Here is a 24,794-nt window from a genome sequence, read left to right as displayed (position 1 = left end):
TTCTTAAAAGTAGAATCCAAATTATCATTGTAAATTATCTCTATCAACCAGGTATTTACTAACACAAAACTCATGTTGGGTACTAAAAGATCACGAACCAAGATTCTTCAGAGGTGCTTTAATACTGGTTCAACCTAAGTGTTCTCAAATAACAGTGCCAGTGCCAGTAAGTATATAACACTTACTCTGTGTCACATACTGTTCTAAACATATTACACATATTTGTACATGCCATCCTCTCAACAACTCTGAGGTATGTACTATACATCCCTGTTTCACAGGTAAGAAAAGGAGGGTTCAGTGAAGTTAAGTAACTAAACCAAGATGACTGAGCCAGTAAATGGCAGAACTGGAATTTAAGCCCAAGCAGTCTGTCAAGGTTCTGCTCTAAAACTCTATACACTATACCACTTTCTCCTGAGAAGTGACATTAATAAAAACAAACATGTACTTTTTCACTACAAATGAAGTGGCACATAGATGACAGCTGCCAGCATTAGACAGAGGAAGCCAGAGGAGGAGCGAGGAAGAGGGTTAAGTTCATTTCCTATTTCTTCACCCTGCAGACAACCACTCAGTCTTTATTGGGGAGAAGGGAAGCGAGAATTTGTTGAGAGAGAGAGTTCACTCTTCCCCTTTCTATCTCTATACTCACAAATCTTCCATTTCTTAGGCTTTCTAACCTGACAGTTCAGCAATCCATCAGAAATCAGTTGTGGAACCTGAGCTAAGAGCACTGGTTCAGAAGTCAGACTGGCTCTACCACTCTAGCTTATGTGACCTTAGGCAAGCTACTTAACTGCTGTTTTCACTTGTCTCAAAAATGAAAATAATAATACCATTCTCATAAAGTTGACTGAAGAAGATAATATATGTAAAGAAGTAAAAGTGCCTGGCCTCCAATAAATGCTTAGTAAATGTTTACACCTACTCTTAAATGAGTAAAGTCTTTACTACAAATGTAGTCAAATTTAGAGTTATCATTACAAAGGTGGTCATTTCAGAGTCAAGTTCCAATTTAATTAGGACTATTCTGCAAAGCATTTGACATGTAATATTAATAATTTCATGTATTAAAATGTCACCAGATGACCCACAGATGGGAAGGAAGCAGGGACAAGGGAAGAGACTATTTTTGCAACATACATAATGGCAGCTTCAACAATATGGAGCAAACTAGGCCAGACATGTTTGAAATTTTATGTTAACTCTGTCAAATTTAAACCATGTCAAATCACTGTTACAGCAAAGAGCCTACGTGGTACCAATTTACCATTCTGCTATCCAGAGTGGCTAGAAAAGTCATTCTGCACCAACAGCTAAATACTATTTCTTTTTAATAATGAAGTTCATTTGTACCATAACTTGGAATTGGTTGGTGTTGAGCAACTTTAGGCACAAGAAATGACTGCCAATAATAAGGAAGAAAAATTGTGAAATAAGGTGATCTTCTACATTCCTTCCCAGTATCTATCATTCTTCCTGACAGCCACACCAAAACCCTTCTCTTAGGTTCTTAAATGCTTTGGAGGTTCAAACTACCCTTCAAGAATCTCTAAACTAAAGTCCCTTTAGTTTTCTGGGATCCCTGAGCTCTATCTAGATTTAAAGAGACTATGGGGGACTTCCCTGGTGGTCCAGTGGCTAAGACTCTGCGCTCCCAGCACAGGATCCTGGGTTTGATCCCTGGTCAGGGAACTACATCCCACATACTGCAACTAAGACCCAGCCCAGCCAAATAAATAAATATTTAAATAAAAATAAAGAGACTTTGGAACTCTCTCTTTAGCATCATTATTAGCTAGATGCCAACTAAACTCCACCAGACAATGCAATCCCTGAGGAAAAGAAGGCACATGGGGGAAGGAAACAAAGCTCCCAGCCACCGCTGCCTTGTCTGCCCATGGACCATCGTCCATTCTAGGCATGAGGCACAAAGAGCATATGAAAAGACTTGGGGCTTAAGCATTTGCTAATAAGCATGTTTTGCAAAAAAAAAAAAAATATGTATTCTCAATCAGATTATTATATCCCTTATAAAACCATGTGAAATATTAACAGTAAACAGTGTGAATAAAACCCACGTCTAATTTTTGCTATTCACTGTGGTAAAAATAACTAGGTCTTTGTGCAGGATTCCTGTCACAGAACTCCTAAACCCTTGAAGTTCCCCTAAATGATAGCAGTATCTTTTGTCATTCATAATGAGCCCCTTCCTAATAGTGACTAGGAAGGGGCCCCTGGATACCCTTGGGATGGGACTGCTCATCAGAAAGGCCAAGCGATGAGAAGGTTAGAATTTTCAGCCCCACCTGTCAACCTCAGCAATAGGGGATGGGGAGGAGGGCACTGGAAACTGAGCTCTGTGAAAACTGTTGAACAAGAAGATTTAAGAGAGCTTCCAAATTAGTCACCACATTGTGCTGGAGAGTGCCTACCTGGAGAGGACCTGTATTCCATACCCCAAATCTGCCATCAGCCAGGCAGCAGGGTGGATAGTCTCGGTACCCCACTGAAGCTGCTTGCCTGAAGCTGAGGCAGTCTTGTGGGGCTGAGCCCTTAAGCTGTGGGGTCTACGCTAATTCTGAGAGTTAGTGTCAGAATGGAATTGACAGAAGTGATATCAGTAAAAGATACTACATTCACACTAACACAAAATACACCCAAAGTAATACTCTTTTCATCTGAAATACAGTTCCCCCTGAAGCAACCCATTTTCATACTTAAGATACAGGAAAGAGACATCAAGAATCAAGAGAATAAGAACCCTGAATAACAATCCTTCCTTACGTATCTGATGAAACAGCTGCTCTGGTTACAGGATTAGACAGAATAAATAAAATTGGTACCACTTGTCTCTCCTATCAAATCCAGTCACTTTTAGAGAACATGGTATATATAACCTTTTGCAGTTCTACCCAAAAATTCTATTACACCTCCACCTTAGATGCCTTTCTCCCCCAAAACAAGCAATATACAGTAAAAACCTAGAAAGGAACATTTAGTTTCAAACTAAATTTAAGACTTCATCCAGTATCACTTAAAAGAACCCAAATAATATGATTTTTCTTCAAAATTGGAATATTCCTTAATGAACTGAATCTCCCATCATTTTGCAGATATTCTGGCCTAAACGCAAAGGACTTGCCCCACTGCCAGACAGTTAACACCCATGTATCCTGATAGTCTTTCCCAACTCTTCAGAATTCAGGCAAATACATAACAAGTCACGTAAATACAGTTCTTTTTGAACTTGATAATCTGTTTTCAGAGTCCTAAGTAAACAGGAAATCATTTTAGAAAACTTTGGTGCTCATTCAAAAGGTCAAAACGATTCAACTACTGCTCAAACTTATCTGCTCTAACAAAATCCAAAGAAGCTTAATATGATCACATGGTTTGCCTCAGTTTTCAATAATAAATGTGTGCATTTCAATTTGAACAATAAATTAAAACCAGAATTCTACAAAGTAACTTTCTGCTAGTAAAAAGCAGACAACCCTGTGTTGGGGGAGACAGTCCTCAGGGGTCTCTTGTGGTCCTAAGCATCTTCTAGGTATGCTACGTATGCAAGGCCCTGATCACTCCATCCAGATCATGTCACAAGGCTATGTTTGCAGCAAACCACCTTGAAGGGTACAGTAAAGTCTCCCTCTGGGACAAACAGCAAAGCTGCCTTCCGCATGCTACTAAATAGTAGGTTCCCTACTATTGGTGTTCCTCAGCTATAACCCAAACCCACTGCATCTCCCATCTAGAAGTCTTAGTGTAAGCGACATAGCACACAACACTCTCATCTCCTGCTGCTGGCTATGGTTTAATTAAATTCATTGTCTCTGACCCATGTTTCCTGCCAACATCCATAAAACAATACAAGGCTAACATATTAGCTTTTAAGGGGAGTAAAATAAAATCCCCAACCCTGTTTACTTAATTGACTGAGCTCTAGGAGAATGATTTTGTTGTGCACTTAAGTTGTGCAAGTAAATGTCAGAGCAATTAGATGATTTCCTAGAATAATTAACAGAGTAGAGGCTATGTTACGAGGTCTCATATCTTATGCAGTATCCAAAAGTTTTCTTTACAGAAAACCCTCCTGAAATAGTAAACATTTTTTACACCTTGATCTCCTTACTCAAGCCAGTACATGTTCCCTAAGAGCTGACTGGTTGCTTCAATTGTTTATGTTCCATCTTCCAGGTGTCTGTTCTAATAGGAAGAAATGAGTGAAGGCCACAATCCTCTATCAAGAAAGGTGGTAAAAAAAAAAAAAAAAAAAGAAAGGTGGTAAAATAAAAATAAGAACGCATTTGTTTTGCTTTAAATAAAGGTAATAAATCTGCTATTTTAGCAAAAACCAAACCTTATTTTGTTCTCCTATCCTTAAATAGCTGTGAAAGTCAAAGTATTAGTCACTCAGTCATGCCGGACTCTGTGCAACCCCACGGACTGTAGTCCGCCAGGCTCCTCTGTCTATGGAATTCTCCAGGCAAGAATACTGGAGTGGGTTGCCATTCCCTTCTCCAGAAGATCTGCCGACCCACGGACCGAACCCAGGTATCCTGCATTGAAGGCAGATTCTTTACAGTCTGAACCACCAAGGAAGCCCCTAAATAGCTGTGAGTATGCTTCTTTTCCCCCAAAATTCTACTTATTCACTTCTAAAATTAAGTCATTATATAAAGGAGGAAGTCTCCTGGTACATGTCTGAGAGCCCTGTTGTTGCTTTTTTCCTCTTGATTTTTTTAACATGAGATTGGCAAATATATGTAAAATTCGCACCAAAATTAGTCAAAGAAATCAGGGAAACAGACTTGGGCAGAATGTGGTAACACTACAAAAGCCTTTGATTGCTGGAAAAGATAATGGGTTTTTCTCCCCTCTCCTAAATGTACTTTCCAGATGTTACACAAAAGAAAAGTATCTTTGGGCAAAAACATCTCAAATTCTTCATGTATCTCTCCCCCACAAAATGTCTGCAAAATTTCTAATATCTCCAGCTGACAATTAGATGCATTAACATATGCAAAGTGTTGAAAGGCAAACATTAGGCACTCATTAAAGCAATTACTCAATTCTTCCATTCTCTGCCACCTGTGAAAGAAATTGATATATATTGTGAAACCACAACCTACATGAGACAGTAGAGAAGCGGGTGCCAAATTAAGGTTCTCTGGGTCCTTGAGACAACAAAAAAATGAAGCAACTGTCAGAGAAAAAGTGCTGACAGTAGCACTCATAAAATGAAAGATTATGATCCTATGTGGTAAAAAGATGTTTTCAGCAGAGCTCAAAGTTTGCTGTGTCAGCTTCATTTTTGAAAATGACTTCATTCAGACATGTCTGATCCAGTAAGAACGGGAGTCCTTATTTTTAGAACCTTGCTGAGTTTTCCTTCCTCAAACTAGCAAAAATTAAGGGATGCTAGCCGAAGTAATCATTTTTTATTGTCTTTGTGGCTCAAAAAAAAAAAAATTAGTTCAATTAGTAAGTATCTACTAAGCTATATAATTTCTGAGTGTAATATATTTCAAAACAATTTGGAAAAATGAAGATGCAAAAATGTATAAGAGCACTAAGAATCTGATTAGAAAAGAAGGGAAATTACAATAAGATTTTCCTTCAAAATATTCAAGACTTATAGATTTATTCATTCAACAAACACTTAATATGTGCCAAGCATTGTCCTATACAGAGCCATTACCCCCTATGCCTGGAACAAAGTTCATGTCCCCTTGGGGCAATAATCCTAAGTGGTATATACAGACAATAAGAAAATAAGTATCACCCCTGCACAATCTTCCTTCATAATATTAATACGGACACCCTTAAATGCAGTTTTCCTGTTCTGGTCTCTTAAAGGCAACATAATTCTGTTCTCTTAATTAAGAAAGGGCAAGGAGATATTAAAACACACTCAAATCTCCCCTCAGTTTCCTGCAAAAGATCAGATAACAAAAGACAGAGCATTTCACAGATCCCAAATCTCAAGTCTAAATTTGCTACAGCTCTGAGGTCTGACAACCTAGGCAAAAACAGGACTGAAACTGCTCAACTAAGTGTGCATCTTACTCGGTCCATCTAATCAATTGCCAATTGCCTGATATTATTTAAATTATCTAATACAGTTTGGTGCTTATTTGAATGTCTGTGCTTTTATCCATAAAATCTCTCCAAATCTTGGATGTCTAGCCTTACAACTCATCCTATTTCTATCCTAACTTCCCACCCCAAAATCCCACCTTATCTGAAACACATTCCCTAACTACTGCAGCTATCAGAAACCACCCAAATTCTCTGACCTTTCATGGCAAGGCCCTTCTTAGCTCTTAAATTTCCTATTTCATACTCTATCCCTTTCACTCTTCATGCTCTAGCTATACATGTTTCACTATATTCCTCAAACATGCCAAGTCCTGTCCTGCTTACAAGTCGTTACACTTGCCAAATAGTTGTGAACCCCTGTTCACAACACCCTTTGACTTCTCATCCTTCAGATCTCAGCTTAAATCATCTCTTCAGAAAATTCTCCCCTAAACACACTATGTAGAGTGTACTATCCAGCTCCCTCCCTCCTTACTTCCATCGTATTATCCTGCTTATTTCCATTATAGTACAGTCATAATCTATAATTATCTTGTTTATGTTATAGTGCAGTAAAGGAAGACAGGGAAAAAATAAGGAAATCTCTGCGAAGGCAGGGACTCTGCTGTATTCCCAGAATATAGATCAATACTGGACACAGTAGGTACTCACTGAACAAATGTAAAACACAACTGAGCACTTAATTATGTTGTTTTTAGTCACATAAGTTTGTGTTTATTCTAAAAGAGTTTAAGCTCTCCGAGAGGGGAAACTAGGCTTATATTTTTTTATCTCCTTCCCAAGGCACCTAATACAGTACAAGAATTGAAAATTTTAATGTATGTAATCCCAGCAAGTTACTTCACTTCCCTACAATAACATCTAACTCACAAAACTGCCACAACGAGAAACAAAGCAATGTGTATAAAACTATTGATTATCACCTGGTAGAGAGTAAACAACTAATCTGGCACCTTACTTTTATCCCCAATTATAATCTGCAAAAACCAAAATGGCCCTATGAAAAAGATCGTAACCACTGTTGTGAAATGAAAGTATCTAAATATTATATATAAGAAAAATCCTTGCTTCTACTTGACTAGGTTAGGGTTGGTTTCCTTTCTGAAATCCCCTCACTCTGATCTCAAAGAACAGCTTAAACTAAATGCCACATTTGTAGTTTAAATTCCAATGTCACATTTGTAGCAAGAGCTTTTGAATGTTACAGAAAGGGTTGCAATCCACCTTTACTTAAAGAAGAGACAAAGTAACAATTAATCATGCAACAATTATTTAGCAAGTCTCTAATACACCCAAGAAAACAATACAGAGGAGTCAGCCACAAAATCTTTCAAGTCAAGTAGCCCATTAGGGATTTGGGGGGCTTCCCTGCAATGCAGGGAAGAAACTGCCTGCAATGCAGGAGACCTGGGTGCCATATCTGGGTCAGGAAGATTCCCCGAGAGAAGGGAATGGCAACCCACTTCAGTATCCTTACCTTGGGAACTCCATGGACAGAGGAGTCTGGTAGACTACAATACAGTCATGGAGTCGCAAAGAGTGGACACGACTGAGTGACTAACACTCACTTTCAGCCCGAATTTTACATTTCCATTCCTGTGTGACTTTGGGCAAGCTTAACCTCTTTTCAAGACCTTGTTTCTCCATTAAAAACAGAAATAGTACTAACATCACAGGTTGTAATAATTAACTGAGTTACTCCTCTGTACAGCACTTAACACTCAAATATGAATGCTTTTTATCACTGTGAAGTGGCCTAGTGTGCTGTGTGCAAAAGTCGCTTCAGTGGTGTCTAACTCTTTGTGACCCCATGGGCTGTAGCCCACCAGGCTCCTCTGTCCATGGGATTCTCCAGGCAAGAATACTGGAGCGGGTTGCCATGCCCTCCTCCAGGGGATCTTCCCAACCCAAGGATCGACCGCATCTCTTGCATCTCCTACATTGGCAGGCAAGTTCTTTACTATTAGCACCACCTGGGAAGCCCCAAAATGACCCAGATAAGCAGTTAATTCAGAATCTAATTAAGCAGTCTTCTACAGGGGGTTGTGTTTATACCCCATCAAAATGCAAAGTGAAAGTCCATGATATACCCTTGAAAATAAAATGTGGATTTTACATTAGGACAGGATACACAAAGCAAATTTTTGCTTCCAAAAAGTATCAGAAACAATAAGGAACAAGCTCCCACGTGTAGGCCAGTACCTAACAAAATTTAATATATACATTCTTTGATCTGGCAGTTCCATTTCTAAGACGTTCTCCAAGTATGCAAAGAGGGAGGCACAAACATATTTACCACAGCCCTGTTTGCAGGAGCAAAATGCACACCAACAGGGGTACAGTAAAATAGGTTATATTATGAAGGAATATCATGCAACTATTTTTTGTGCCCACCCCACAAACTGATATGCTGAAGTCATAAACATCAGTAACTCAGAATATAACTGTCAACAACATGAAAGACAACCCTCAGAATGGGAGAAAATATCTGCAATTGAAGCAACTGACAAAGGATTAATCTCCAAAATATACAAGCAGCTCACACAACTCAACATCAAAAAACAAATAATCCAATCAAAAAATTTGTGGAAGACCTAAACAGACATTTTTCCAAAGAATACATACAGATAGCCAAGAGGCACATGAAAAGATGCTCAACATCACTCATTATTAGAAAAATACAAATCAAAACTACAGTGAGGCATCACCTCACACTGGTCAGAAAGGCCATCATCAAAAAATGTACAAACAATAAATGCTGCACCGGACATGGAGACAAGGGAACTCTCTCTTGCACTGTTGGTGGGAATGTAAATTGACACAATCACTCTGGAGAACAGTATGGGGGTTCCTTAAAAAAACTAAAACTGAAAATAAATAAAAATATGATCCAGCAATCCCACTACTGGGCATACACCCTGAGAAAATCATAATGCAAAGACACATGTACTCCAATGTTCACTGTAGCACTATTTACAACAGCAAGGATATGGAAGCAACCTAAACATCCATTGACAGATGAATGAATAAAAGATGTGATACATATTTTGGATCATCGAAAAAGCAAGAGAGTTTCAGAAAAACATCTATTTCTGCTTTATTGACTATGCCAAAGCCTTTGACTGTGTGGATCACAATAAACTGTGGAAAATTCTGAAAGAGATGGGAATACCAGACCACCTGATCTGCCTCTTGAGAAACCTGTATGTAGGTCAGGAAGCAACAGTTAGAACCGGACATGGAAAAACAGACTGGTTCCAAATAGGAAAAGGAGTACGTCAAGGCTGTATATTGTCACCCTGCTTATTTAACTTATATGCACAGTACATCATGAGAAATGCTGGGCTGGAGGAAGCACAAGCTGGAATCAAGATTGCCGGGAGAAATATCAATAACCTCAGATATGCAGATGACACCACCCTTACGGCAGAAAGTGAAGAATTAAAGAGCCTCTTGATGAAAGTGAAAGAGGAGAGTGAAAAAGTTGGCTTAAAGCTCAACATTCAGAAAACTAAGATCATGGCATCTGCTCCGATCACTTCACGGCAAATAGATGGGGATACAGTGGCTGACTTTATTTTTTTGAACTCCAATATCACCGCAGATGGTGACTGCGGCCATGAAATTAAAAGACACTTACTCCTTGGAAGGAAAGTTATGACCAACCTAGACAGCATATTAAAAAGCAGAAACATTACTTTGTCACCAAAGGTCAAGGCTACTAGTCAAGGCTATGGTTTTTCCAGTAGTCATGTATGGATGTGAGAGTTGGACTGTAAAGAAAGCTGAGCACTGAAAAATTGATGCTTTTGAACTATGGTGTTGAAGAAGACTCTTGAGAGTCCCTTGGACTGCAAGAAGATCCAACCAGTCCATCATAAAGGAGATCAGTCCTGGGTGTTCATTGGAAGGACTGATGTTGAAGCTGAAACTCCAATACTTTGGCCACCTGATATGAAGAGCTCACTCACTGGAAAAGACCCTGATGCTGGGAAAGACTGAGGGCAGGAGGAGAAGGGGATGACAAAGGATGAAATGGTAGGATGGCATCACCAACTCAATGGACATGAGTTTGGGTAAACTCCGGGAGTTGGTAATGAACAGGGAGGCCCGGAGTGCTGCGGTTCATAGGGTCGCAGAGTTGGACACAACTAAGCGACTGAACTGAACGGAACTGAACATAAGTGGAGTATGACTCAGCCATAAAAAGGAACCCAATCGGGTCATTTGTTGATGTGGATGGACCTAGAGTCTGTCATACAGAGTGAAGTAAGTCAGAAAAAGAAAAAGAAATATTGCATATTAATGCATATATATGGGATCTAGAAAACTGGTACTGATGAACCTATGCGTAGGGCAAGAATAGAGACAGATGTAGAGCACGGAATTCTGGACACGAGGGGAAGCGGGAGTGAACTGAGAGAGCAGCACTGACACATATACACCACTTGTAAAACAGGACAGCTGGTGGGAAGCTGCGGTATAGCACAGGGAGCTCTGCTCGGTGCTCTGTGACGACCTGGAGAGGTGGGGTGGAGGGGGCTGGGAGGGAGGCTCAAGAGGGACGGGCTATATGCATACAACACATGTAGCTGATTTACACTGTTGTACAGCAGAAACTGACACAACATTGTAAAGCAATTATACCCCAATTAAAAATTTAAATTCAAAAAATTTTTAAATAATACAACTATATTTAGAGATATAGCTTTTATGGAAATAATATATAGAAATAATGAAAGTAAAATGAGATCATATTGGTAGGCCCTAATCTAACTTGGTGTCCTTATAACAAGACTGGGACACTCAGAGGGAAGACCAAGTGAAGACACTAGAAGTCGGCCATCTATAAACTAAGAAGAGAGGCCCTCAGAAGAAACTAACCCTGCCCAAACCCTGATTTTAAACTCCCAGTATTCAGGACTGTAAGGAAATAAACTGCTGCTTAAATCTCCCAGACTATGGTACTTTGTTACGATAACCCTAACAAAACAGTACCAATACAGTGCAAGTGTGGAAGATCTCCAAAATGTATTGTTGTTGAAAAGAAAAGTGCAAAGAGTGTGCATAATATAGCAATTGATGCATGTGAATTTTTTAATGGAGAGGAGATACATATATACTGACAGGTCCAGAGACTCTCTACAAAAATACATCTGCTGGACAACTGACTGCTTCTGGGTAGAGGATATGGGTGTGTCTGCGATGAGTAGACATATTTTTCATCATATTCTCTTTTGTACTGAAGCTCTCACCATGTGCATGTAGTATTTTAATTTTAAAAACAAAGCTATCTATTAAAATGAAAAGACTCCAAAAGACATTCAACAAGTAAGGAAAACATTATGAGCAAACCTGGTCTACAAGGTATCAAGTACCAATAAACCAAACCCATAAAAATCTGTGATCTACTTCATGAGCATAGGCTTTTTTTTTAACATATTGTATTGTATTCCAAGAGTCATAAAATATTCACTCATTTGCCTCAATAATCCCCTTCATCCACTTAGTACTAAAATGTACCAATGTATTTCAACAATTAAAACTTTTATTCTTGTTTTTTAAAAAATAATTCCACTTCAGATATTTTATCCAAAAAAGAAAATACTTTATTAAGAAACAATGAAATACCATAATGTTACAACAGAAAAAAACGATTAAGTAACAAAACACCAGAGAATGACATGCAATACATATTAAAAATAGTTATGAAGAATACCAACAGAGCAAACAATGAAGAAAATAACAGCTATGCTAGAGTGAGTGAGTGTGTGTGTATATCAATTAATGAACAAGAACCAAGTGCCTAACAGATCTTTTTTAATCTTCACTGCATCGGGACACAAGTTAGAATCTAGAACATGTTACACTTCTGTTCTTCCAAGAAACGACTCTACATACTGTACACGTCAGCAAGATATTTAAGTGTCTATTATAGCACTACATTGGGTAAGGCAGAAACCCTAGCTTCAAAACAAATTTAGTAATTTCCTCAATGCCTACTCTGTGTAAAACACTATGCTAGATAGCTTGACATACATCACCTTGTATACTTTACTAGTTACAAGCAGAAGAGAATAACACAATTGCAATAGTCTGCTACAACTTTCAAAGATTTTCAAAAGTAATAAAACATGGGAGTGGCCAAGAATGAGAATAGATTTCAGGAGAAAGGGCACAAGCAGTGCTAGCCTATCAAGTGAAAGAAACACACACACAGGATGAGTTCATGTCATACAGACTCTGAAAGCGAAGGACAGGAACTTTCATTTAACGTGGATGGGGAATAAGAGGCTACCATTTCTTTCTGATCCATGAACCAGTTTTTCTTTTTAGGCGTATCAATCTTGTATCTGTACTCCAAGGTGAACTGTCAAAGGTAACCAGATAAAATACAGGAACTCAGCTAAGAAACTACTTTAATAATCCAAGGGCCTGAGCTAGGGAAGTGGCTGTATGCCAGTAAAGGAACAGCTGACCAGTCTGGGTGCAGGATGGGTTTATTTAAGGAGGTGGTCAATTATGAGGAAGCTTTTTTAGTTCGGGAAATTACAGGAGAGATGTGTAACACAGACAAATAGAGAAGTTGGAAAAGAAATCTTAAGGTCAAGCTATTATGTTCTTTTGTAAAAAAACACACAGAAGAATAGCCTTTTCAGAATCAGAACACAATAATTTGGTCCTAAGTCCATCAAGGATGAAATCATGTGCCAGTCTGTATCAGAAGTCCCACATACAAGCATACATTTGCAGCAAAAAAGTGTGAAGCAAAAAAAAAAAAAAAAGTTACTCTGTAACCTAGACAACACACACACCATAAAATGAGTGACAAACTGAGAACCTTTCTCTAAACAGGTTATCAGATGAGAGGCCACCACGGTTACAAAACTAACCATGGTCATTTAAATTTTGTTATATCTAATGGAGGCAGAGGCAGCTACATTCAGATACTCAACAATATATTTCATAAACTACAAGATTTTTTTTTTAAAATAAGATTACCAACATTCTGAATCAAAGCAGTCTACCAATTTTGATGTAAAATTAACAGGGTGAACTTCTACAGAAGCACTCAGCTATGCACTTGAAGAAATAATTGAACAAAGAATAAAGACGTTCTAACACTTGCACTAAATTCTATGTCAAGGCAGTACAGCTGGCATGACTGCAGATGTTTCAGCCTGGCGCACAGGGTAACAGGATAGTTCTATCCACTAAAAGAGATCAAGAAAAACAAAACAACAGAGAAGAGCTGCAAAGACTGGAAAACAACCAGTATGTGCTGGCAACAAATATGCCGTTTAGAGCACACTTTGCAACCAAAGATAACATCATCAAAGCAGAAACTTCTACTTTGACTATGAATTCCTTCTATGGAAATTATATACACATACCATATTTTGAGAAGCTAAGCTCCTATAATGGTATTCAAGATGCATTAATAATACATTTCTTTTAAATAATACACTTGTTTATAATAGCCAGGACATGGAAGCAACCTAGATGCCCATCAGCAGACAAATGGACAAGGAAGCTGTGGTACATATATACTGTGGAATATTACTCAGCCACTAAAAAGAATTCATTTGAATCAGTTCTATCCAACTAATAAAAATAAATGGAAATAAATAAATAATACACTTCTTTTAAAGCAATTATCCTTCTTTTAAAAAATAAATTTTTAAATAAAGAAAAAAATTAATTTATCTATTTTTAAAGACTTCATATAAAATTAGGCAGAACAGATGCCCACCAGCAGACGAATGGATAAGGAAGCTGTGGTACATATGCACCATGGAATATTACTCAGCCATTAAAAAGAATTCATTTGAGTCAGTTCTAATGAGACGGATGAAACTGGAGCCCATTATATGGAGTGAAGTAAGCCAGAAAGATAAAGACCAATACAGTATACTAACACATATATATGAAATTTAGAAAGATGGTAACGATAACCCTATATGCAAAACAGAAAAAGACACACATGTACAGGACAGACTTTTGGACTCTGTGGGAGAAGGCGAAGGTGGGATGTTCAGAGAGAACAGCATCGAAACATGTCTATTATCTAGGATGAAACAGATCACCAGCCCAGGTTGGATGCATGAGACAAGTGCTCTGGGCTGGTTCACTGAGAAGACCCAGAGGGATCAGGTGGAGAGGGAGGTGGGAGGGGGGATCAGGACGGGGAATACATGTAAATCCATGGCTGATTCATGTCAATGTATGGCAAAAACCACTACAATATTGTAAAGCAATTAGCCTCCAACTAATAAAAATAAATGAAAAAAAAAAAAATTAGGCGGAACAGCACTAGTCACTGATTCAAGACTTACTACAGTAGTTCCCTCTACTTAGATGGCTCTGGCCTGGATGACTCCTTCAGTCCTATCTCCTACAGGTCTTTGCTCAAATGTCATTCTGGAGTGAGAACTCCTCTGATTACCTTATCTTAAACTGTACCCCAAGTTCTACAAACCCTGAAACACTCCACTGTACCCTGCCTCCCCTTCTTCATTTTTAGCCACTTATCTCCAACCCACACACTAGTGTGTCAATTTCATGGGGCCAGAGATCTGCTTTGGTCTATTGCATTCACTGCTATCGCCAACACCTAGAATTGTCATTTCCAGAGAGCACACAAAGGGTTGCTGAAACCACTAAAAAAAACAGTATGGGTTAGAGATGAAGCAAGTAAAAAAATAAACAAAACAAAAACTTGTTCTTTGAACTCAGAATATACCCATTAGTCAATCCTCTAAGCTCCTAAACCCTCATCTATTACTATCTGGAGAAAGGGAGGGAGGGAGGAAGAAAAAAAAATTTTTTTTAACTCCCTCTGAAAGACAAGAATCCTATTCCTAAAGTTTAAGTCAAGGCCACAGCCCAAACTAGCTAAAGTAATTAACATCAAAGTGTTTAAAAGCCACCCAATATCATTTTGGGGAATAAATACCCTGAATCATCATGAGCAACTGTAGTCTGGGAATGCACAATTCTACTTTTTTTCTTTTTTGTGGCATGTGGCACGGGGGATCTTAATTCCCTGGCCAGGGATCCCCCCCACCTTATATTAGAAGCCCAGTCTTAACCACTGGACCACCAGGGAAACTACTGAGTTTTAAACTAGCAAAAAAAGATACTTTTCTATAAAAAGCAAGATCCCTATAAAGAATGTGTACCACATGATGTTTCCAACTGTATCACAGTGAAATAGTTAATGTAGCCAATCTTACACTCAGTAGCTTTATAATTAAAATGTGCTTCTAATTTTGGAACAATTCACTCAGATTTAACATCAATTAAAATAGTATACTTAACAAAACACAGAACTGCCAAAAAAATTATTTCCAGAAACTAGGTTTTCACAAAAATCTTTGCTATTGATTAGCTCTATTTTAAAAGCTGTTTCTAAGTCTTACATTTCTTTGAGTGTGTGTGTTAATATTTGCAAAGAATCACCTCATCTTCCTATTGGGAAAAAAGACAGAGCATGGGAGATCTATGTTTTATAACAGCAGAAATGATACCAATGTCTCTAACTTAAAGTAGCAGAGGTAAAGAATCTGATGTCAACAGAAAACACACTTTTGTTATCTTCAACATATATCACATCCAAGACATGAATTGTGATCCTAAAGAAAAATTACCCCACTACCAAAAAATAGTAATTTTTAAAAAAGAAGAACTAAAACAGCCCAACCTAAGTCCTTAACCCTAATCCTGACCCCACAAAATCATCTTTCCCCATTCTCCCACCTCTCTTGGTCAACCATCCAACAGTAAGTAAAATGATTTTTTCTATTCCTGGCTCTGAACTAGAACCAAGGACAATTTTTTAGGAGAACACATCTTCATTTCCATGTAATATATAAAACTAAGGGGAAAAAGATCAACATAAAAGATGGTATCTGGGCCAGGTTTTTGTTTTTGTGAGGAGGGAGAATTGGATTGGGCAGTATGTATGACAAGAAAAAGCAAAAGAAAGATGTCAAACTATAAAATACAAAGAATTTACAGATTACTGCCACAAAGTCCTAAAACACTTGTGTAAGTTAACAATCATTTTTTAAACATAAAACTTCTTTGGATCTCAAATAAAGTAATTTTAAGAATTACATGACTAAAAAAAAAAATTACATGACTTTCAGAGCTTTTAAAAAATGGCTTTGAAATTACTGCAAGCTTTTCAGAATATTGGAAAATAATAAATACTCAAACTAGGATCACTGATCCAAGAACAAAGAAAACTGAAGACAGAGACCCCATTTCAGAGATTTCCTTTGCAGTCACTACACAATCACTTTCTCAGTCCCTAATAATGGTCTGCAACCCTTCCAATACCTTGCCTGATTTTTAAATTGAGATGGAGCTACACCCCCACGTTGTTACTGTTAAGCTACTAAGTTGTGTCCAACTCTTTGCAACCCCAGACTGCAACACACCAGGTTCCTCTGTCCACCAATATCTCCCGGAGTTTGCTCAAACTCACATCCATTGAGTGAGTGATGCTATCTAACTATCTCATCCTCTGCTGCCCCCTTCTCCTTTTGCCTTCAACCTTTCCCAGCATTAAGGTCTTTTCCAATGAGTCGACTCGTCACATCAGATGGCCAAAATATTGGAGCTTCAGCATCAGTCCTTCCAATAAATACTTAATTCCCCCATCAATACCCCAAAGATGTGTTTTATACATAAAATGCTAAGTTCCATCCTAAGGAAGTGCATATTAGCAATTTCTGTACAAAGATTTTGAGTGGGGTTTAGGCTACAGCATGAATAGATAATCTATGGCCTCTGCTGAAGTCTCTACCTTTCACTTGCCTCAGGAACTTAAGGAAATTTTTTCCACTTTTCTACCCATAGCAAAGACACACCAACAGCCCCTGAACCTAATGGAGATTAACAAGCCACCAAACACCACTATCTCTCAGTCCACTTTCTCAAAAGTGGAACTGGGTGTTCCATGGGTTGGGGAGGTGGGGCCATCACCAAACAAGTTTAAAAAACAATGAGTTAAACAGATTCTGACAATCTGTGATCAAACGTAAAAAACTTCTATGAACCCTTAACAAACTTACAGTCATAAATTGCCAAAATGGGGATATATGCAGTAGGGGTTCCAACCCATCCCCACAGAAACCTCTTCCAGGTATTCTGAAACAAACACACTAGAGAATTAACACAGGTATTACTCTTAAATTTTTTTTACTTTATTTATTGGCTACCCAGCATGACATGTGGGATCTTAGCTCCCGAACCAAGGATTGAACCCATGCCCACAGCATTGGAAAGGCAGAGTTCTAACCACTGGACCACCAGAAAAATCCCCACTCTTAAAATTCTAAAGTATCCCTTATCCCCATCTCCACTGATTTATAAATGCTTAGGATGAAAAACATTTCCTCTGGCCCTTTAAACAAATAAATTATACAACCTAAAATAATTCAAACATTTTCATAGCTTATATGTTATGCTATGTATACTATTTATACACTATTATACACTTTCTGAAACAAATTAGAGTATTAGATACTGACTTAAAACCCTAGCACTCACATTTAAAGCCCCAGTATTCAATATTCACAGAACTATCTATTCATCCCTAGTTATCTGAAAAATGAAATTTTAATTTTAAAATCTAAGTTTACTTTTAAGTTGTACTGTTATTCTTAAATCTCACAATAAAAATATGGTTTTCTGGCAAAGTAATAAATAATATAGATGGTTTAATTCCACTTCAAAAGATTCTAAAATTGAGCTCCTCTCAAATAGCCTTCAGCTGTTTTACAAACACTAGAAGCTACAGCAAAGCTGTATTAGGATGGAAATCCTTGGAACCACATGTAACAAAAGTACCTTTCTTAAGAAACACCTCTTTCACATACTACTCCTCTTCATCTGCTTTTAGACAGATTTAAAGTAAACCCAAAGAAAACAAAAAATTACAAATATCCTTAAATTGCCTACCAACAAAGTAAACGGATTGTAGCTGAAATCTTGCTTATGCTTTCTTCTACAAAATGTGTCATCTCACACTCTTTAACACCAATTACAGGTTTCTTTAATTCCACCTCCATTTCTCCCCTTGATTTCATCTGCTCCTCAATTGACCTGTTATTCTCAATCTCTCCTGTTTACACAAGGAGTAACAAAAAGCAATAATCTTTTTAGGTGAAATTGATGGCCATGGCTTAATATCCAACAGCAGATGGCTTCAAAGTGCCCCTTGGGACACACAGAACGGACACAGGTGTGCCTGAGACATTGATTCCCAGCTATCCTGGGACCTCCAGCCAGCCAAGAGTAGTCTTATCCTTTTACTCCAAGGTGGCATACCATATTTTTTTAATGTCTCCCTTGATTTGAAAAATGTCATGCAACACTGCTCTGGAGCACACATTGCACAGGGATATTACTGGTGAATCTCTTCTACATCAATCAGTATTAAGAAAAATTAGAGAAAATTTAATCAAGTCCTTTAAAAATAGCAATAATTTTTTCAGGATGGTAGCTAAGTAAGACTAGGTTTTAGTTATTAACATTTTCCCTTGAGACTGGAGACATGGTTTATTTTAGTACCAAAAAAGCAGAAAACATTTTTTACATTTGATCAGCTAAATGCCAACTTTGTATTTAACCTGTTTTCATAACCAACAATTATGTGAATGATCCTAATCATATGCTCTTCATAACAGTAATTAGTTTTCCATAAAAAGTCACTGAGTTCAAACGCGTAACTGAACTCAAGTTCAAGCAGTTCTAAAACTAGAATTTAAGATTAGTTATTACTAAGTGGGTAATGACTCTTTGGAAACTAAACACATTAGTTCCTGATGATGAACACAGACATGAGGCGATTCTACACAATAGGCAGGAAACTATAACTCAGAGGGTGCTTCAAACTTCAAAGTGCATGAATATCACTTGGAGATTGCATTAAAATGCAGATTCTGATTTAGTAGGACTGGAATGGAGCCTGAGATATCTAAGAAGCTCCAAGGTGAGGCTTATGCTGTTAGTCCACAGGACCACATACTGCACACTTGAAAAACTGACACCCTTAGCTCTATGACACTACTTAAGATAATGAATACAAGCTTAAAGCAGACACCAATTCCCACTTCATTTAATTTTTACGGTTTCATGAGATTAAACTGGGGGAGGGATGGTTACTAAACTGTTGATGTTTGAGAGAAATGCATATAACTTCTCAAAAATGGGGGCATTAAGCAAGGCTGTAATGATAGCAAGAGCAAACACCTACAAAGCACTTGCTGTGCCCCAGTTAATTGCTTTAAGTACTTCATTTAGAATACTCCTAACAACATTGTGGGGCTTCCCAATGGCTCCGCAGTGAAGAATCCACCAGCAATGCCCAGGACACGGGTTCAATTCCCGGGTCCTGAATTGGGAAGATTCCCTGGAGAAGGAAATAGCAACCCACTCCAGTATTTCTGCCTAGGAAATCCCATGGACAGAGGAGCCTACCACAGGGTCGCAAGAGTCGGACGTGCCTTAGCGACCAACCACCACCACCATGAGGTACAGACTATTGCTAGTCCTTTCCTATGGAAGGTTAATACAGTCACAAAGACGTTACTCAGGCTGCATGGAGCTAATAAATGCCAAAGCCAGGATTTGAATCCAAGCAGTCTGATTCCAGAGTCTACACTAGTAATCACTATACTCGCAGTGTCTCTCTCAAAGCACAGCAATAGCAAATCAAGATGGCTTACTCTTACAGAAAATGATGCAAGTGTAAAGTGTGAAAGAACAGAGTGAACAACAGAGGTTCTCTTCAGCTGACTGACCACTGACACTTGGTAAACACCGTAACTTAATATGTAGATTTCTGCTCAGTTAGAAACTGTTCTGGATTTCAGCATAATAGCTAAATATTTAAGAAAAAAATGTTTCTAACTTTCTTTAACAGGACACCATTTTGGTAGCAATACTGGGGTTTCACTTCATGGAATGAGCAACTTGAGACCAATGTCCCACGGGCAACTAGTAAAGAAGAGTTTTGACATCCAGGACTTATAACAGGAGCAAAGGCCGAAACAAGTGATGAAAATTGATTTGCTGTAGCAAAAATATTTTGGACTGAAGGGATGAGTAACTAAAAGTAGAAACGTAAGGGACAAAACATAACATGACCAAGAATTTTATACCATTAAATTGAGGAAAAGAGGTCGCATAATTAAGCTATTTCAAAAAAGAAATTGGGGAAGGAAACACATTAAAGTCTAAATAATGTTTAGGAGAATAAAAACCGGTCATCAGAAAAGATTTTCTAAGCAACTGCTAATTGTTCAGATAGCACACATGCAGAAAATATAGGAATAAACATATGGATATGGTCAAGCAAAAGATTACTAATCATCACTTCAATGAGCCCAAATATGGATATGGCTGACCAAGCACAGAAGTCGTCTCAGGAAACAAAGTACACAGGCCTGTAGAATATGTAGAAAGACAAAATGTTAACCCTCAGACATCACACTCATTCATTTGACAAACATTTCTTGAGATACATCATGGTTTGGTACTACTCTAAGTGTCAGGGATCAGGCTGACCATACCAGGTCAAAAGTCCTGCCTTCATAGACTTACATTCTAGTGGGTGAGATTAATAGACTTGGAAGAGACTACCGAATACTGAAAACCTAGAATGCAACCTTTAATAGGAAATATATAGGTCTATTTATGGGACAGAAGTTAACAAAATATTAACCCCCTCCCCCAGCAGAGGAAGCTCTGTGGCCTTAAGTGTTCCTCATTAAGCATTCCTTGTCCTCTCAAAAATAGACCCTAAAACGATAAATGCATTTAAAATAAAAAGTACAATTTGACTTTTACTTCCAAGAATGGCTATAAATACTAATCCCAGACAGGCACAGTAAACTGTACTTTGAAGTTTTCCAAGTGCAACACATCTTGAATCAAAACATTTTATTAGTGAGCCATTTTTAAAGTAACTAGAAATGCTTCTCTAATAAACCATAAAATTAAAAGTGGAAAATGTATCCGAATAAAAAAAATCTTGAAGTTACAAGAAAGTCAAGATGTGGGTTTGGTGGGCTCTAAAAGAATCTCACTGATGTTTGATTTCAGCCCCTGCCTACCTTAGGAGACAGGGGAGGACAGGGGAGCCTGGTCATGGGGTTACAAAGAGTCCGACACGACTTAGAAACTGAATCACCACCACCCTAGGCTGTAATACCTGCCTTGGGTGCCCAAAAAGTTAAGTTTCAACTGAGTACAGGTGTTGACTATTATATACAAACATTTTAAGAGGTTGTGATACCTTTGGGGTCTTGAAAAAATTACTGGGAAAGAGCCCATTTTTAATACTCAATTACCAATCTCCTTGCCTCAGTATAAAAGCTGTAAATCCAAACTATTCTGCCATACGTTTAAAAGGGAAGAAGACAATTGATATATGCGTATTTAAAGCTCTTAAGTACAGAAGAGTCGAGAAATATAGCAGATAAGTACTTCAATTTTCTATTCTTAAAAAGAGATACATTATGGCAAACAAATATATTTCAGAAGATCCAAGCTCCACACCTATATAATCATCTACCAACACCTACAAACTACCAAAAGCTGCTTTAAATCGACCACTTCTATTAAGTGTTTAACAAGCAATCTGTTCTCTCTACAGAAACGAGAAACAATAAGAAAGTACTTGTTTCAACATGAACTATCCTTATAACAATGCATTACACAATTGGATCTCATTTGCTTCACAATGCTAATATTTTTCTGGGCTACAGTACCCTGTAGTCAGCGAAGGATACACAATTCAAGATGTGCCTAACATTCTGCAGAATGAATATTGTGGTCTCCAAAGTCTGAAAATGTTATTCACTTAAAGGTTTGTTTTGGTTGTTGTTGTTAAAATTCCAAAACTCATTTTAATTACAAAACTAAAGAGACCAGCAAGCAAAGAACAGGTGTAAAATGAACTGATTCTCTTTTCACCACACCTTTGCCACAGAAGTGCACGCGAGTCGACTTAGGTACGTACTCTAAATCAATAACACACACTTACTAAAGTTAAATAATCTGGGAATGTTATTTTTAACAAAGAAAGGCTTCCACAAATAAATTAACTTCATTCCAGTACAGTCACAGGGATCTTTAAAGTTACTGCCCACGCCAAGTGGCTAAAGAAAAGTGTTGTCTTACGTTTTATTCCCCTGGCATTAAGATCATCTTGAGATCTTAAACCTCCCTGGCTTTCAGACGCATATGAGACGGCCAGGATTTCAAAAGATCATCTCTGAATACCAGGAGTTGGGAAACAGGCAGGATATGCCACTGGGTGGACCCAATAGAGGCTACCAAATGCTGTCTTAATTTAGCGAGCCCCTGACTTGCAGGAGTTAAAAACTCTCACCCCTTATATTGCAATGACGTAATCTTCCCCACTGCATTTCTCTAGGACTTAAAGGGAAAAGGGGGGTGGGGGGTGGGAAGCAAACGAACAAAGAAAATTTTCTCCCTAAAGAGAGGAATCAGGCAAAAGGCAGAACGACAGTTTCGGGAGGTGGTTAGGTTAACTCCCAGCAAGGGAAGCTTCAGCTGAAGAGGCGGGGAGGGAGAAGAGTTGGGAGAAGCCAAACGGAAATGGTATGGGGAGGAACTCGACCTAAAGCAGGAATCAAGGAGACGGGAGAAGCGGCAACCGAGCCGCCCCCACCCCCTCCACCCTCCTGGCGCGGGACGAGGCGTCGGGCGGCAGCGCCGCAGAGAGGAGGAGGCGCGCGGCAGGGCCGAGCCACCCCGGGCCGCCCGCTTCCCCGACCGCGCTCGCGATCCGCTCCCCTCCCCCCAACGCCGGCCGCAAAATGTCCGCGGCGAAGCAGGAAGTCGAAGCCGGGGCGCGCGCTGGGGGCCGGCCGGTCGGCCGGGCAGTCCCGGCCCCGCCAGCCCGCAGGCTCCTGAGAAAGGGTCTGCGGCCCTCGCCGCCCCGGCCCGGCCGTCCGCCCCGGAGAATGGGGGAGTGGGCGTCCGCGGGGCCGCGAGGGAGGGCAGCCGGGCGGCCGGGATGGGTGTGACCCTTTCCTTCCGCCGCTGCCCGGTGACAGCCCGGCCGCGCCCTCGACCCGGCACCTCACGCCCTGGCCGCGCGCTCCGGGGCGGACCCGCGCCCCCCGCCGCCGCCGCCAGGGCCTCCGCGACCCCCTCCCCTCAGTCCCCCTGACAGAACCCGGACCCGCGCCGCGCGAACCCGGCACCCCTCCCCCCGCGGCGCCCCGCGCCCGCCCCCCGGGGGTCCCAGAGCGGAAGGTCCCCGCGGACGGGGAGACGCCAGGGGCGGCGCGGCGAGGGGACGGGGACGGGGACGGTGTGAGGGGGCAGCCGCTCCCGCGGGGCAACCTCGGGCCCCACACTCACCTCAGCTCCTCCGCCGGGGCGTTGGCAGCACTGCGCGGGGTCTCCTCGGCTGCCGGACAGGGGCACGCGCCTGACGTCAGCACGCAGGCGACGCACGGTTGGGTTATCCGCGGAAATGGGAGGGGCCGGGAGGAGAAAAGAGGCCGAGCGGTTCCGGGCGGGGCCTGAACTCCTTCCCCTCTCCCCCCAGGCCCCTGGCTCGGGCCGCCTAACGCGCACGCGCCAGCCACCGCGGTCGCTAGGTCGTGGCTGCTCTCTGGACTTCTTTCTTCAGTTCTTCTCCTGGATTTCTAATTTATGCTACAAACGATCGCTTGCAAAGCGCTGCCCCTCACATGTCATTTGATCCTTGCATCTTTACAAAGTGTTAGCATCCCGATTTTGCAGAGAGAAGACAGTGGCTACTCAAATGGGCAGTGACTTGTCCGAGACCAGGCTACAAGTGGGACGGCCTCCTGACTCGCCCTGGCCTGTATTCAGTTCGCCTTGGCTTAAGCTGAGCGCCGAAGAATTGATGCTTTTGAACTGTGGTGTTGGAGCAGACTCTTGAGAGTCCCTCGGACTGCAAGGAGATCCAACCAGTCCATCCTAAAGGAAATCAGTCCTGAATTTTCTTTGGAAGGACTGATGCTGAAGCTGAAACTCCAATACTTTGGCCACCTGATGCGAAAAACTGACTCACTGGAAAAGACCATAGTGCTGGGAAAGATTCAAGGCGGGAGAAGGGGACAACAGAGGATGAGATGGTTGGATGGCATCACCAACTCAATGGACATGAGTTTGAGTAAACTCTGGGAGTTGGTGAGGGACAGGGAGGCCTGGCGTGCTGCAGTCCATGCGGTCGCAAAAAGTCGGACACGACTGAGCGACTGAACTGAACTGGCTTAAGAGCTGAGGTCACTTCTTATCTCTGTTTAGACCCTTCTGTCCCTCGCTCCAACCACATCTCTTGGTTTAGAGACTGCCTCCCCACCACAAGACACCCGCGGTCACTGCCTCCTCTTGAGCCCTTCCACTGGTTCTCAGCCTTTCAATGTCACGGACTTCCTGATCTTGCTATCCTCACAGCATCTGTTGATCATCTGTCTTCCCGGCTAGGGTATAAACTTCATGAGAGTAGGAACCTTTTCTGTCTTATTCAGATGTTTCCCAGTGTTACAGGAAAATAGCTTATCTTAGTATTAGCTCCTTTGTTAATGACCACCACAGTTAAACTTGGCCAAGAAAAACATTTGTTTCCAATATATTTAATAGTTAAGAGTTTCTTTTGGACTTTTTAA

The 24,794-nt window shown here is 40.1% G+C and overlaps 1 protein-coding gene across 2 annotated transcripts in view; it reads right to left on the bottom strand.

The window, feature by feature from the left end:
- Positions 1–23,639, bottom strand: part of CDC42 (cell division cycle 42) — a 49,141-nt gene extending 25,502 nt beyond the window's left edge. The window contains exon 1 of one of the 2 annotated variants that reach the window (XM_043909153.1): positions 23,515–23,639. The gene's annotated coding sequence lies outside the window, so the exon portion shown is untranslated. The remainder of the gene's footprint in view (positions 1–23,514) is intronic. The other variant, XM_043909152.1, reaches the window with a different exon arrangement.
- Between the last annotated feature and the right edge of the window lie 1,155 nt (positions 23,640–24,794).

Source organism: Cervus elaphus, chromosome 8 (genome assembly GCF_910594005.1).
Source record: "Cervus elaphus chromosome 8, mCerEla1.1, whole genome shotgun sequence".
NCBI classification, from domain to species: domain Eukaryota; kingdom Metazoa; phylum Chordata; class Mammalia; order Artiodactyla; family Cervidae; genus Cervus; species Cervus elaphus.
This window is presented reverse-complemented; position numbering and strand designations above follow the sequence as displayed.